This window comes from Thalassophryne amazonica, chromosome 22 (genome assembly GCF_902500255.1).
Source record: "Thalassophryne amazonica chromosome 22, fThaAma1.1, whole genome shotgun sequence".
NCBI lineage: Eukaryota > Metazoa > Chordata > Actinopteri > Batrachoidiformes > Batrachoididae > Thalassophryne > Thalassophryne amazonica.
The window spans coordinates 33,092,355-33,109,864 of NC_047124.1; the positions used below are offsets into that span (position 1 = coordinate 33,092,355).

General features: G+C 42.8%; 1 pseudogene; it reads right to left on the minus strand.

Moving 5' to 3' along the window:
* Window positions 1–240: 240 nt before the first annotated feature.
* The window catches only part of LOC117503805, a 48,578-nt pseudogene continuing 31,308 nt past the window's right edge, over window positions 241–17,510 (minus strand).

The window sequence follows — 17,510 nt, forward strand, 5'->3', positions numbered from 1 at the left end:
TTGATCAGAAAAAGACAATCAGGAGAGACAGATTTCAAGTTGTCAATCATGAACAGACTGTCCCAGAGACAACAATAAGTGGACTCTGTTTATTGTTTGTTTCTTTGAACAAACAAACAAACAGTCAATCATGTGAAAATCATGTTTGTTTACAGGCTGAATTTACAACAACTGAGACGTCAAAATCAAACCAGCTGGATTTACTGTCCAAACGTGTGTGATCGAGTGTTTGTGTCCACAGGAGGAGACTCTGTCCTACAGTCCACACAGAGACACTGAGGAACCAGAATCACCAGACCAGAACCTGAACCTGAACCCAGCACACAGAGGTTCAGTGAACGTGCAGCAGAAGGTGTGGATGTGGATCAGAGAGTCAGAGGAGACGTCATAGAAGGACAGAGTGCCAGCAGGACAGTCCACAAACACTGAGACTCTGTGAGAGGACGAAGGGGAGAGAAGAAGGAATGTGTGTTCTATTGTGAGGACAGAGTAACAAAAACCATCAGAGCAGATCAGACTCCAGGACTGATCATTACGTCCAAACCAACAGTCCAAACTGTCTCTTTTCCTTCTGATTCTTCTGTAAGTCACTGATATATAAACGTCTCATCTCCACTCGACCTCCCAGTAACAGCGACCAGTCAGACCAGTTGTACTCAGGACCTGAGGGCAAAGGTCAAATCTGTCTGGATGATCAGGATATGATTGATCCTCGTCCACATGTTCCACCTTTGTGTTGTTGTTGGACAGTTTGAGTTTTCTGTTCGCTGAGTTTGGATCCAGAGAGAGTTCACAGAAATCTGATGGAACAAAACACAACACAGTGATCAATCAATCAGTTCACCGATCAACATGACGTGGATGGAGTTAATGATCGATCAGTTCAGTTATTGATTGTTCAGTTCACCGATCAGCATAATACAACCAGAGTTATCAAATTGATCAATTTATTGATCAACACAACAAACCAAACTTATCAGTCGATCAGTAATCAATCGATCAGTTCACTGATCAACTCGATGCAGACAGAGTTATCAATTGATCAGTTCACTGATCGACATGACTAAGCAGGAGCTATTGATCCAATAGTTCTCTGATCAGTTATCGACTGATCAATTTTGATTCAGAGCGTGCACGGAGAGAAGAGGAGGGGCTAGTCACAGTCAGGTCCAACAGACAGGAAGTGGGCGGGGCCTCTCAGTGTGCTGTTCACAGCTTTGTGGTTGAATATGAACTCGTTAAAAAAGAAAAAGCAACATGTGGCGTCAGTGTTGATTTTGTTTCTGCCACAAATAAATCAAAGTGTGAAAACACTGAATTTATTTTCAACGTGTCATTTGGAGAAGTCGTGCACGTGACACACGTGGATCAGACGCGTTCATGTTGAACTCTGCTTCACTGTCAGTAGGACTTGAATGAGTGATGTCACAGAGGGTGGTTTCTATGGAAACAGATGGATCAAAGTACAAACAGACTTACACTTCCTCAGACCTGGTCTCAGCCATCGGACTCCACCAGGATCCACCCTGAAAGGAGGGGGGGCGGAGCAACACATGGGCTTTAATCATGGAAACATCAACATGACATTGATCTCATCACACACTTTAGATCTTCTCTTCTAACACACTCATCGCTCCAAATGGATCATTGATTATTGATCACCTCTAACTGTGCTGATCAGCAGGAAACAACAACTTTTGGCTTTTTCAAGTTTGAAGATTCTGGTGAAAATCTGTTCAAGTGGATTTAATCCTTTAAATCAGGGTCACCAACCCTGCTCCTGGAGGTCACCTGACTCTCCAGGCTCCGCCCACTGATCATTAAGTCAGGTGTGCTCAGCCAATCAGCTGCAGGTTACATGTCCCCTCATTTTGTGGAGCCTCGTACCAAATCCTCCAGAATTAAAACTAAATGTTTCAAAGATTATTAAACACTAGATTTTTTTTCATGTTTGCAAATTGAATTTCCTGCTGTTCTTATGAAATCACATTTGTAATTTGGTGTTTGTTTTTTTTTTTCAGTCTTTGCAGAATGAATGACGTCCACATTGATTTCAGCCAATCAGCAGGCAGTATTGGTGAAAGATCCCTTCGTAAGATGGCGGCGTCCATGAGTTCACAGACGAACCAGATCAGATTTTTCTGATCTCTGGGACTAAAACAGAACACCTTCTGCTCTCTTTGGGATCAGATGATATCAGGGTCGTCCAGTCCACAGTCCATGTCTCCATGGAAACGTGTGAAAGAACAGAAGATCTTCTGTGTTTTTCTCAGAGTTGATATTTTGTCGTCTTTCTGGTTACTTTTTGTTAAACACGCGGCTGCGCTGGTGTGACGCTCATTTTGTCTCTGAGTCCCAAAGTCTCAGAATCTTTGTGGAATGTTTCAAATCTAATTTCCAGGTTTCATCATGTTTGACTTTTCTTTTTGTGATCTGTGACTCTGGAGGGAAAAGTTTCAAACTGCACTTGTTTAGAATTCAATCTTGGATTCTGAACTCACAGCGACAATAAGAACACAAAACTGAAATGTTCAAATCCTGAAAAATGTCCATTATTTTGGGGACAAAGAAAAAAAACAGATCAGTACTGGTTCAAGATCCAACATCCACTGGAGTTTTATCTTTTTTAAACAGAGAAACAACAGGATCAATTTCTGATTGATAAACTAAATATTTGAATTATCTGATTTACTGTGTGTTGGTTTGATTCTGGTCCTGATCAGAATTATTGGCTCCCACACAATTTAAAATAGTTCATAAATCAATATCAATCAATAAATTTTCACTCATCAGAATCTTTTACAAAACTGAACAACAACAAAACAAAATGTTTTCACAGTCAAATAAAAACATTAAATATTTCTTTGGACATTTTCATTGACAGACTGAAAAATTTATAGAAAATCATCACTTTTACAGCCAGTTTTCTTCAGACAAGTCAGAAGATGAACACATGAACATCTTTTCTGACTTCATTTCCATCAATCATTCAGCAACACAAAGAATATAAATACAAGAAAACAGATCAAATCAGGGCTCCGGTCTCCCATGTGCCTTCTGACAAACCAGCTGAAATTCTTCTCTTTACTTTTTTATTTCTTTCTCTGTTTTAGAGTTAAGTTGAATCACTGCTGATGTCACAGAAAAATGTTCATGTGTTCATCTGATCCAAAGAAAACTGGCTGTGAAAATAATGATTTAATCAGCTAATCAATCAGCTAATCAATCAGCTGTGGCTGCAGCAGGTCCACATGGAGAACATGCAGGACAGCAGGGGCCTCATGGACAAAGCGTGTGTACACACAAAAACGTGGCGTCCGTCTCCATGCCAACATTCAGATGGATCAAAAGTGAAATGATTGTGGAAATGTGCGGTGCGTCACACAAAAATTCTGTCTGGTGTTCAGCTGCTACAGCTACTGTTCCACTGCTGAAAACAAGAAGTCATCAGAGTGATGTGAACATCAGAGAACACTGATGAGCAATTAACACACCCACGTGTTTGCAATTATGTGGGTGGACATAAAAGCAAAGTGATGTGGAAAATGGCACCAACAATCACTGCGTTAACGTTGTTAGAGGATCTTATAAATGGAGCAATCAGACGTGAGCGTGTATTCAGGGAACACGAGGATTTACTTGGCAAATGACAATAATTGGCTCATCAGCTGATTTCGATTACCAAGGACAGACTGGAGTTACGTGCAGAACTGCGGCCGGCCCAGAGCGCAATACGGCGAGGAGCCAGGGGTTGTCTGTGTCCACACAGATGCTGACCACACTGGGCTTCCTGGCAACAGGGACATTCCAGCGGGAGCTGGCTGATCAGTCAGGAGTGTGCCAGTCAACCTTGAGCTGAGCCATGCCAGCTGTGTGGAACACAATCATCTGAATGTCATCCAGGTACATCACAATCCAACATTAAAGCACAATTTGCAGTGAGAGCCAGTTTCCGAATGTGATCAGAGCAACTGACTGCACATATTTAATATAAGATGCCATCACATGATGAATATGTTTTTGTTAAGGAGAAACTTTTTCATTTCATCAATGTTCACATATGTGATGCACAGATGCATTGGGTTGAGGTGGGAACAGACTAGAAGCTGGCACACAGTTTTTTTGTGTAATTGTTCTGAACGAAAAACTGTGGGCACATTTGGGCGTGTGAGCATTCAAATATGTTATTGTTATGATAAATGTGTTTCTTTTTTCTTGATGTTGAGACTGGAGCAGCAGAGCTTTACTGGTTGTCTCCCAGTGTTCAGTACTTGTTAATATACACACGTGTAAAGTTGTGAATGTCACACAGTCGGCAGCGACACACTTCACCTTTTTAACTTCAGTGTGTGTGTGTGTTCTGAGCTGACAATGTTTACACACGCAGCACGAGCACACACACACACCACTAACATTTTACCAGTTTCATGATTATTCTGTTTATCAGGGTTCCAAATAAATTATTGCTGCATGTTCATGTCATTTCCATCATCTGTAACTCACACTCAGTATAATTTCTTGTCTGTGTTCATGTTGTCTGGTGTGAGATTCAAGATTCAAGATTAGTTTAATTGCCATTTGTAGTTAAAAAAAACACATAGGAAATGGTTGTGCAAAAAGCTCAGTGCATCACACGCAAGAAAACAACAGACAGACATGGAATGAATAATCACATAAATACACACTGACACTGTGAAATACAGGTACAGAGATCAAGTTAAATAGTTAAGATCAAATACTTTAAATAAAATAAGGTGCTGTAGGCAGGCTTAAAATGCACTATTCAGGCTGATCACAGCTTGTGGGAAAAAGCTCCTTGCATAACGAGATGTCTTACACCTAATGGAGTGGTACCTTCTTCCAGAGGGAAGAAGCTCAAACATGACTCTTCCAGGGCGGCCAGAAGGATCATTTATGATCTGAAAAGCTCGGTTTAAGAGTCTACTTTTGTACAACGCCTCCAGCACAGGCAGGTCACAGTTCACAGTTTTTTTGGCTGGTGACGGTGTGGTGAATCACAGCTCCAGGGCCTATTTACATGGACTTGCATATTTAAATAGGGGCGTGGCCAGGGCAGAGTTTGGTGCGTCTGCATGTGCACTCAATTCCATGTTCAGTGAGCTGTACTAATGGAACGTGCTTGGATCCATGAGGATGCTCACTTTGATACATCTGAATATTTTGTGTTTACACCAGTTTCTGGGTTTTGGCGTCCGACATGTTTCAATCAGAAATCCACAAGTCGTTGTACATGAGGCCCCAGGTGATCTCCAGGAGCAGGTTGGTGACTCCTGCTTCAGAGAAATGAAGCTTTTTGTCTCCATTCTTGTTTGAAACATGTGACTCTGAACAGACTGACAGTGAAAATGATCAACTGTTCTTGTTTGTGTTTGCACCAGAATGTGTGAACGACTAACAAAGGATTTCCTCAAACATGTGCAGAACATATACACATGTATGTTCAGGGGCAGAGCTCGGTATGTTGGTGGGGTGGTGGGGGGGGGGGTAACAAGGGAGGTGCAGGGGCATGACCCCAGAACATTTTGAAATTAAAGGTGCATTTTCCTGATTTCTCAGGCAGTTCAAGCAAGTATTTTGGACATTTGTAGCAGGTAATTGTAATAATTTTATTAACCTCCAGGTGGTCAACAGGAGGAGTGACTCTCCTCTTGTGGGTCAGACTGTGTTCACTCTGTCTTGTGTTGGACAGGAATTGGTTTTTGAGTGGCACAAATAATTTGTGGGATCTTATTGTTTTGCAAATAGTTGAATAAAAACACCTGAAGCATTTCATGCATTTTATCTGCATTTTTTGTAAGTTTGTATATAACTTTGTTGTTTGCTATTTTTGTACATTTTTAAAATTTACAATTTATATTGGCATTCTGTAAAAAAAAAAAAAAAAAACTTTTTTCAATTAAGATTTTTTGTGTGAATTTACGTTGACTGTGTTAATACATCAGAATGAACAAAAAAACTGTAAAGTAACACAGGTGAGGTTGTGCTGAAAAAATGACACAAACAAGACAAAGTAAACAGTTTTATGGTAAATTGAAAAGTAGTCAAAAACGGCCAATTATACCCTGGATCGCTAAGGGCTAAACTTTTGGCTGACAAGTTGAAACAAAGATATTTAAGTTTTGGCGCAGCTCAAGGGGACAGGGGTGGGATTTAAACCCCCTAAACCCCGCCTTAGATCCATCAACTGTAATCTGTGTCATGTGTTGATGTGAAACAGTAACAATGAGTCGTCACAGAGAGTTTGCTGAGTGCTGTTTGTCAGTTTGAGGTGTTTGAGGTCAGCTTGGTGTGTCAGGTCCACATGAACCAGTGGGACTAAATGTCTCCACATGGAGCTCCTCCATCAGACTGAGTCCATACCTGAGAGAGTCCAGAGTCCAGCGTGGATCCTCCAGTCCAGCAGACAGCAGCTTGACTGAGTCTCCTGGATGTTTGTAGCTCAGGTCCAGCTCTCTCAGATGGAGGGGTTGGAGGTCAGAGCTGAGGCCAGAGAAGCACAGCCTTCATGTGTGATCAGACAGCCTACAGCCTGCAGACACACAAACCAGCAGACACATGTGAGGACAGTGTCAGGACGTCCCCACTTTGCAGCAGCACAGACACACTGATGTCTGCTGCAGGATGAGCTCATTACTGTGGTTACAAACACTGATATCCATCAACACTCACACAACATGACAGGGAGCAAAGCTGCAGCTTCACTCTGATTTATGGAGCTGCTGCACACATTGATGAGTCCTGACCTGAGAGTCTCCAGGTGACAGTGTGGACTCTCCAGTCCAGCAGACAGCAGCTTCACTCCTGAATCCTTCAGCTGGTTGTTACTCAGGTCCAGTTCTGTCAGACTGGAGGACTGAGAACTGAAGACAGAACTTCACAGCTTCTCTCTGACAGATTACAAGACAGACAACCATGCAGAGAAAAATAATCAACAAGACAAAAGATTTGTGTCATCATGTAAGGTCAGTTTGTTCTCCACCTCAGACAGGATTCATAACCAGCTGTGGAACACTGTAGAGCAGGTAGCTGAGTGGATAAGGAGCTGGACTGTCAATATGTAACCTGCATTTGAGTCCCACTCACTTTATCTGTCTGTTTCCTTGGACAAGACATAATCTTTCAAGGGAGGTGATGGTTAAGTGGTTAAGTGTTGGGCTTGAGACCAGGGGGATCCCTGGTTCAAATCCACAAAGGGGCCTTGGGCAAAATCCTTAATCCCCTAGTTGCTCCTGTTGTGTACTTAGTGCCTTGTATGGCAGCACTCTGACATCGGGGTGAATGTGAGGCATTATTGTAAAGTGCTTTGAGCGTCTGATACAGATAGAAAAGCACTATATAAATTCAGTCCATTTACCATTTTGTCTCAGTCCACCCAGCTGTAAATGGGTTCTGGCCCTGGCTGGGGAAGTAACTGACGTCCGTCCACAGGGAGCTGTCGACTCTTATCCACTAGACATTATGGAATCCAGAGTAAGCACCGACACAAACAGATCTCAGGACCAATGTAGGACTTACTCCTTTAGAACACTGAGTCAAATCTGAAAGTGTTGTTTCTGTAGTTGTTCCGCCCGACTGGGGGTCTTTTGAGGATGTTATGTTCGTGTTCCTTTCTAGTCTGTTGCATGTTTAATTTCACCCTCTAGTCATCTGCCTCGTGTGTATTGATTAGATCTGTTCCTCCTCTGAGTCCTCTCTGTTTATCTGGTTTTCTTCCTGTTGCACTTTTTACTTTCTGTGACTATTGTGCCTGGTGTGGATGGATGAAGTACTGTGCACTTGCTTGTGTGTTTTCCACCCTGTGCACCCGTTGTCCTCCTCCCGCTTCGCCTTCATCTCTTCATCTCTTGTGTCTCACGCTTTCTGATTTTCCCTCTGACAAGTATTGTGTTCTCTTTTACCTTTTTGAATCCTGATTCTCTCACAGTTTTCTTAATTCCACTTGGAAACTTTTGTTAGTCTCACTTTAAAGTGGATATGACACCTAAAAAATTAGGTAAAACTGATATAAATATTAAAATATACATACAGTATAGTAAGTTGAAAGTGCTTTTAATTATTATCACTGAGAAATAAAGTTTGTACAGTTTCTCAAAAGTGTGTTTGTTGGAAAGCGCACTGGTAGCGTTCTCAGCGGTCACGTGATGCCGTGACGTCACAGAATGTAGAGTCCCGTCTTTGTTAGATTAACAACAGGAACAGATGGACCTCAGACTGTGACGAGATCAAGAACTTTTCTGACTCCTCTTCAAGTGTGGATTATTTCTGACCCAGATCCTGAGGATGTCGCAGCAGTGATTAGACCCTACATATTGGAGCCGTATCTTTCGGACGAACATTCAAACCAGGAGTTCTGGCAGCGAAATAAGGCCGACGGTGTTCATGGCGGAGCCAAAGCAGAGGCAAGAGACGTGCCAATTCCGATGGATTTTGAAAGGCTGCAGAATATTGAATGGTAAGGGAGGCTTTGATTTTTGTTGCTGCTGTTTATAACACTCTAATTACTCTAATTACGTGTGTTTACATGCCGCCGCCGTGTTTTCATGCCGCCGTCGTGTTTACATGCCGCCGTCGTGTTTACATGCCGCCGTCGTGTTTACATGCCGCCGCCGTGTTTTCATGCCGCCGTCGTGTTTACATGCCGCCGTCGTGTTTACATGCCGCCGCGTGTTTACATGCCGCCGGTGTTTACATGCCGCCGTCGTGTTTACATGCCGCCGCCGTGTTTACATGCTGCAAGATTATTGTGAACAATTATTGGGGTTGACATTTTATGTGTTCCTGTGAGCAGTGAGAACATGGAGACGGTAGAGGAAAGTGTCTGCTGTCGGGAGCAAATGCGTGTGTGCGAGCGGCAGCCGGACATTTCGTGCATCACACAACACCGCAGCTTTTGATCAATCTGTCTGGACTTGAAAAGGCTAAAACTTTTCGTCCTTGTGTTTGTGCAATATGCTGCTACACACTGGTCAGGCATATGGACAAACAAGTCCCTGAGAGCTGTGTTTAATCAAAGTTTCTGCCCCTAAAAAAAAAAGTGTAAACAACGGCCGCCAGGCGCGCGAGCTGATACGGTCTACAGCCTGTGACGTATTTTCGGCTTGGTGCTCAGCGGGAAGCTGTTAAGGGGACGTGCACATTTTTCAGTGGCGGAACGTTCAAATGTTATATATAATGGGAGAACTGCATCCATTTTCCCAAAACGCTTAGGTTGACCGAATTATATAACCTTTGTTACATGTAATAAGACTATGTTGTCTTTAAGTGTCATATCCACTTTAACTGTAATAAATCACCTGGGTTTTTGTCACTGATCTGCCTTTGCATTTGGGGTTCAAAACCTCTCATTCCTAACATCTTCCCTGTCAAACCAAATAATTAATTGTATTTGATGTTCACAGTAATGTGCTGGGAGCAATTCAATCAAACATTAATTGGTGGTTGGTTTGCGGCTGCTGCACACCATTCAAGAGCACTTTTCACATTCCTGATGTAACTCTTTGTTTCTACATTTACTTGTCGTTTTATCCAGCAATATTTCAGTGCCTGTGCGTACAAAATGCTGTTCATTCCAAAGTTTAATGACTGTTGTTTGATCAAATTAAGAACCTTTTCCATGTCAAATAAAAATAAAATTATTGCAAAACAACTGTTTACAACTTTGAAAACAGTTTTCTACCACAAGATGGCGTACAGCGCACTGCAGGTGCTACGAGATGAACTGTGACAAATGAGACACACCACAGGACAAGAAACAGAGTGACAAGTTCTGGCACCTTCTGAAAACAAACTCAATGACTGTGTGCTTGTTTGTGCTGCTAAATAAAATCTCTGTTATCTTCACAGTCATCATCATGTTAAAACTTTCCTTTTTGCTAAAGCTTATAGTTAGGGCTGGATCAGGTGACCCTGAACCATCCCTTAGTTATGCTGCTATAGACTTAGACTGCTGGGGGGTTCCCATGATGCACTGAGTGTTTCTTCTCTTTTTGCTCTGTATGCACCACTCTGCATTTAATCATTAGTGATTGATCTCTGCTGTCTTCCACAGCATGTCTTTTTCCTGGTTCTCATCCCTCGGCCCCAACCAGTCCCAGCAGAAGACTGCCCCTCCCTGAGCCTGGTTCTGCTGGAGGTTTCTTCTTCTGTTAAAAGGGAGTTTTTCCTTCCCACTGGTCGCCAAGTGCTTGCTCACAGGGGGTCGTTTTGACCATTGGGGTTTTTCCGTAATTATTGTATGGCTTTGCCTTATAATATAAAGCGCCTTGGGGCAACTGTTTGTTGTGATTTGGCGCTATATTAAATAAAATTGATTTGATTTGATTTGTAAAGGTTCAGCTGAAAGCAGACTCATTCTGTTGTTTCATAAAGGATAAAGAATAATCCAAATAGATTATTTAATGGCTGATAACCTCCAATCATGCCCCCACTATTTTCATTTTGTGGGGTGCATGTGTAGTGTGCACACCATTCATCCCACCAATCCTAAACACCAATTAATGCAAGTTATGATTTCTGTTGTTTCAATAGTGTCAGAAAATCAGCAGTGCAATAAAGTATTGCCTTCATAAGAACACGCACGGCTGGACTAATCTGGCGTAACCAGGCAAATCCCGCCGGGCCCTCGTGTATTTTGGTCCCCTCGGATCTGTCATTAAATAATTATATGTATAATTATAATTTTTATTGATTGCGTGGTAAAAAAAATGACACATAGTGGCCCATTGGATACTTCTCCTGAGGCACATTGGGCTAGTCCAATGAAATTCATTGTTTCTCAAGGCCCGCCCCTCCCTACAGGCCCCCAACCTGACCAAAGTCATCACTCAAAGTTTTGGCTATTCGGTCCCGAGCTCGAGTGTTGAACGGAGAGTTTGTGCGCAAATGGAGAAGCAAGAGTGGAGCTGAGAAGCGAAAGGAAAAAAGAAAACAAATAAAAGACGACCAGCAAAGCTCGACCTCGGGTTCAGGACGTGTAGTGGGGCCACCGGTCCCTCATTTCAAACTAGCCCGGTCGGGACCGGCGTCAAGAGCACAGGTGGTGGAGAGTGAGGACGAGGAGACGGTTGTCAGAGCGAGAGGAGCAGAATGAGCAGGAGGAGACGGAGAGAGATGTGACCCAGCAGGAAGAGATTGAGGTTAGAATTCATCTCAACACTTGCGAGTAGCTACTAGCCAATGCAGTGTAGGTAGAGTGCTTTATGATGGTGGACACAAGCAGCTACAAACAAAAAAAACCCCACCAGAAATAGAAGCTCGATTTGTCGCTAGTCGTTTTTAACAAAGAAAATGCCGCTAACAGGATTAGGAAAGTCTCCGGTTCAACTCAACAGAATGAAAATGCTCCCACGGATGTTTACACCAAAAGATCGCTGATTCGCTCATTTCGCTGTCAATCAAAAAGTGATTCAGCCTCAGGCAGATCATCCAATCATCATGCAGAAGCTGAGTGTCCGGGCCAGCCGAGGCCCGCCACTGCCACATAGACGCTGAGCGATCGATGGGCGGGACAAAGCCCAGCATTTATCCAATGACTCGTCTTGTTTCGCTGCACTCTTTGCTTCGCTATTGAAGTCTGCGAGAATGAGTGAGAGGAATGCCGCGTCATTACCAGTGATAAGAAGCTGATTATGAACAAAAGTTGAGCTCATTGTACCGCATATTTAGTCAATGTATACATGGTCTATTAGAAAACTAACCGGCAGTTTTCTAAAAAAAAAAAAAAAAAAAACTATGGATTTGAATGACGTGCGATTACACCAGACATGCTTGAACCCTCGTGCCCATGCGTGAGTTATTTCACACGTGTCGGTGACGTCATTCGCCTGTGGGCAGGCCTTGAGTGAGGAGTGGTCCAGCCCTCTCGGCTGAAATCCTTTTTCTGAGACGCTGCTGGAGAGGCTGCGCATTGCTTTGTCAAAATTTTTTTCAGGACCTGTGAGGGATATCCGAGTGGACACTATTCGAGAAATTCAGCTGGTTTTCAGTGAAAGGTTTAACGGCTGATGAGAGATTATGGGGTGTTTGTCGCTTTAAAGGAGCGGGACGTCGCGCAGCGCTCCCAGGCGCCGTCGTCAGCCTGTTTCGAGCTGAAAACATCCTAATTAAGGCTTAATTCACCCAGGATGTCGTGAGAGAACAGAGCAGTTTCAGAGAGGTCGGCATGAGGAGTTTATGCAGAGATTTTGTAATGAAGAACGTGCGGGCAATTTGCTGAGTCGGTTCCGTGACGATGCCGGCAAATCCATCTGGGCCGCGACAGGAAAAAACACCTCCGTGTTGAAAACCATTTGTAAAATTCAGGCGGCTTTTGATGGCTTTCAACAAGTGAGTATCTGAGAAATTGTTTAAACAGCTGGGCATGTTCCAACTTGTCCGTTAAGGTTTCCAACTGAGGTGTTTTCCTGTGGCGACCCCCCGCGGTGCGGTCCGGCCCGACATGCGACTCTGCCCGCAAGTTCTTTCATTACAAAATGTCCTTTAAACAGTGGAATGTCCGCATAAACTCCTCATGCCGACCTCTTCTGAAACTTCTCTGTTCTCTGACGACGACCTGGGTGAACAGAGCCTGAAATGTGGAAGTTTTTCAGCTTGAAAACAGCGGAGACGACGCCTCCTCGGAGCGCAGATAGCCGTCAGGCGCCATGGGCCGTCCTTAAAGCGACACTAACAGACCAAAATCTCTCATCAGCCGTTAAAATGTTCACCAAAAACCAGCTGAATTTATCGATGGTGTCCACATCAGTGTTGCCTTACAGTTTTTGAAAAAAAATTTATCAAACAAAGCAGCAGTCTCTGAGCCATTCCTAAACAATGAAAAAACGACAAGAGGGTGGGCCACTCCTCACTCAAGACTGCCACAGGCGAATGACGTAACCGACAGGCGTGACAAAACTCTTGCATGCCCACGAGGGTTCAAGCATGTCTGATGTAATCGCACGTGATTCAAATCCATATGGTTTTTGAAAAAATAAGGTCGGTTACTTTCTAATAGCCCTCGTATAATTATAGTTTTTAATTGATTGCAACGGTAAAAATTGACACATAGTGGCCCATTGGATGCTTCTCCTGAGGCACATTGGGCTTGTCCAGTGAAATTCCTTGGTTCTCGAAGGCCCGCCCGCCCGTATGCAATGAATCTAGCATATCTGACCTCACCTCTGCTTTCTGTCTCCCTCAGAGCACAAATTGCTGTTCTCTTTCTTTCCTTTTGCCTCTCTCCTCTCTCTCCCCCCCCCCCCCCCCCCCGTAGGCCTTATTTGTCTTATCTGTAATAGTATATACCATAAAAAGACATCTCTAGCAGTGTTTCTTTGTCACTTTAACATGAAATGAACATTTTGACGCTGTGCCCATCTCCCCCAAGAAGAAGGTTTTTGTGAGTAGTGAAAAAAGCATTTTTTTTTATGTGGGCTCTTTAATGTAGGCTGATGCACTTATTTTCAATTGTTGAAACTGCGCATGCAAACATGCATATCTTCTTTAGCATATGCTTCAGACATCATATATAGGCCTATATATATATATCGTAATATATAACGGCGCTGGGCCCTCAGGTGATAAAAAAGTGCCCGGGACCTTTTCAGATGCCAGTCCAGCCCTGACAACACGCCTTCCTGTTTTATTCTGACACGTGTCAGACAAATGCAAAGTACAATCGTTGCAGTACATTGGCTGTACTGCAACGATTGTACTTTACCAACAGAAGGACATTGTTTAAAATTTAGGTAAACCTGAACTACTGAAGAAACTCTGAATGCACTTAAAAGCATGAGGTCTGAAAGACGTCCCTTTATCCAACTCCAGCTGCACTGACTCATTGTTAAAATCTGTAGTCAAAAAATACTCGCATCTGAATCTGATGAACAGTTTAGAATTCAGAGAACATTTGAAGCAGAAACTAAATCCTGACCTGAGAGTGTCCAGGTGACAGTTGTGGACTCTCCAGTCCAGCAGACAGCAGCTTCACTCCTGAATCCTGCAGCTGGTTGTTACCTCAGGTCCAGTTCTGTCAGACTGGGAGGACTGAGAGCTGAGAACTGGAGACGAACTTCACAGCTTCTCTCTGACAGATTACAGACAGACAACCTGCAGAGAAAATAATCAACAAGAAAAAGATTTGTGTCATCATGCAAAGGTTCAGTTTGTTCTCCACCTCAGACAGGATTCATGAACCAGCTTTGGAACACTGAGTCAAACAAAGTGTTTTATTCAGTTAAAACCACATTGTTAAATATTAAAAGGCTACGAGTGAGGTGTTGTAGGGGTGTTGCTATGAGATATTTTTGAGTGTTCTATCAATTAAACAAATAACTTGATAAAAAGTACTTTTTTTAATATATCTATAGTCCTGAAGTAATGGCACAATGTGTTGTGCCATCATGCAGATTTTCAAATTAGGGTGTTCTCTCTCTTTTTTTCCTGGATAATTTTTTTTTTTTTCCATGCCATTCCAAGTTTGGAGCTTTCGTGACCATAAGCTGGAGGAAGCTGCACTTTGTTCCACCAAGAAGAAAAAAAGAAAAACATTTTAAAAACTGAAAGTCTCTTCTGTGATTATTTTATTAGTTATGGTCCCACCATTAACCACAGCCATCCTTCATCTCTTCAGCTTTCTGCTAGTGACAAAAATTACACTGTTAACAACGTCATTCATAATGATCAGCTGATGTTCCAGAGGCGGGGCTATGACATCATCATTTCAGAAAAGCTCCAGCTCCACCTCAACTGAGCCAAGAAGGACTTTATGTCCTGAGCAATACTTGTGAGGAAGGGAAAGGTGTCAGACACGTTATGTTTTTCCATCAGTCACATTGATCGATTACTGGGAGTCCAGTTAAGAGCCACACTGGTTGGTTCTGCCTCACAGAGTCAGCATCATCACCATTTATGGGAGGAAGAAAAAGCTACAACTCCATTTGAGAGATGATGCTGGACAGAGACTCTAATGACAAAGTCTCATCAGCAGGGATCCAGGTGAAGACAGGCAGGAAATGGAAGGATGTGGAGGCAGTTGAACAGGCTGAAGCACAGAGAGCTGGTGAGGACAGTTACAGCAGGTCAGGTAGACTTTGGGAGCAGCCTGAGATCTCAGTACAACAAAGCCAGAGGAAAGGAAAGACGCCGGCCGGTGCAGGATGAAATCTGAGTTTGGGTGGAGGAAACCCACGAGAGCAGGACAGTCGGGATGCAGCAGCAAGTAGCATGGACCAAGTGATGGAGTAGAAGAACTCGTGGCGTGAACTGTCAAAGGCGGAGCCACACTGGATACAATTCTTGATTCAATCAGTCTGTGACGTCCTCCACAGTGTGCCATGTTGTAGTGTAGCTTCTTCTGATACATTGATTAGCTACTTAAACCAGTTATGTTCATGCTCTGTGTTTTATTGTCCATTTTTTGTGGGAGCGTTACAGCGCCACATAAAGGCCTGGAATATGTGGGTGATTCTTAGACTACGGGCACTTATTATGTCCTTTGATCATATTGTATGAAAAACAGAAAAAAGGGGAAGTTTCACACTTTCATAGTTATCTTTACAATGAAAGTGTGTTAAGAAATTTCTTCTAGTAGTCTATGATGACTTTTTCACCTTTTTTCAGCATCATTATATGCAAATATTGCGGTTTTGTGCTTGTCCCACACCCAGACTTTTGATCTTCAATGATAAAAATGAATGGTAAAGAAACGTTTTCTCTAATGTTTTAAAATATCTCTGAATAAAATATCAGTAAAATAATCAAAACATAATTGGGGTATTCAATGTCATACAACTGTTGTGATTTTTTTAAACAAAATGTAGTTGTCCCACACTATTGCCGTAATTTCCACCACAAGACTGTAATGTCCCTTTAAACAGTTTGTATGAAAGATTGTTTGGGTAGTTTCTATGGAGATAACAGTGACATCAGAGCACATGTATATAGCACCAAATCACAACAAACAGTTGTCCCAAGGCGCTTTATATTGTAAGGCAATGGTGTGGTGGAAATTACATTTACAAGGCCAATAGTGCCCGTGGTTAAAGAATCACCCATGTATAAAAGGACTTTGGTGATTGGAATCAAACAACTTAAACAGAAAATACAATCACATGTTGAAGCCTGAAGAACTTCACAGGAAATTCAAGGAAAACAGCAGACACACAAAAAACAGGAGCAGCATCTGAGGGACCACAGAACTTTACAAATATACATCAGGAGCTGTTAAACGAGATCTGACATTCCAGAATAGAACAGCAGGGAGTGAGATGGAGGAATAAGATTTCTGGAGTGAGTTCAATGAGGAGGTAGAGAGAGAATCTAAGCAGAAGAGTGGAGATTGGAGCAGACTTCAATGGAACGATACAGAACAGAGTGATGAGGAAGTTCTGGGTCGATATGATATCAAGGAGGAATGTGGACGACATTCTATGTAGGAGATTCAAACTAAAAGAGACTGTAAGGTGGTGACAGGACACGGAGTGGGGGTTTGTAGGATGAGTTTGCAGAAAGAGAAAGAGAGAGCTGAAACAACTGGAAAATTACTGCAGATGTGGTGAGGGAGACAGACAGGAAGGTGCTGGATGTAACATCTGGACAATGGAGAGTAGATGAGGAGACTGGGAGGAGGAATGAAGGTGTTCAGGAAAGTATAAGGAGAAAAAGAGGTTGGCATTGAGATAATTGGAGAGGAGAAGAAAGTTGACAGGAGGAGGTGGTGTAAAGTGAAAAGAGAAAAACTAAAGAAAGGACACTGAATTGTGGATGAAGAAAGAGAAAAGAACTTGTTCTGATTGGACACAGAACTGGAAAGGATGTACAGTAGGTAAGTAATAAAGTTTGTAGATGTTAAAGTGCTGACCAGTGAGGAGAGGGTGTTGAGAAGGTGGAGGGAGTGATCTGAAGATCTGATGAAGAAAATGAGCTACAGAGAAGACTCAGGGCAGGTCTACAGACACTACCTTGTTCAAGGGTAGTGGGAGGAGCCAGAAACTAATGAACATAATTTTAATGTCAGGAATAAACTCACAGACACGGAGAGAACATGTAAACTCCACACAGAATGGACCTGAACTTTAATGGTAATTGAACCTAAGACCTTATTGCTGTGAGCATGTGATACCCGCTGCACCACCCTGACATGTTTCCAACAGAGACTGAAATCCTTTAGTTCAGGTTCAGACGACATATCTGAGTGTTGATGTGAAACTGAATCTGATGAAACAGTTTAGAATTCAGAGAAACATTTTGAAACATTTGAAGCAGAAACTAAATCCTGACCTGAGAGTGTCCAGGTGACAGTGTGGACTCTCCAGTCCAGCAGACAGCAGCTTCACTCCTGAATCCTGCAGCTGGTTGTTACTCAGGTCCAGTTCTGTCAGACTGGAGGACTGAGAGCTGAGAACTGAAGACAGAACTTCACAGCTTCTCTCTGACAGATTACAGTCAGACAACCTGCAGAGACGATTAAAAACAAGAAAGAGTTTCATATTATAAATTAAGTTAGTGTTCAA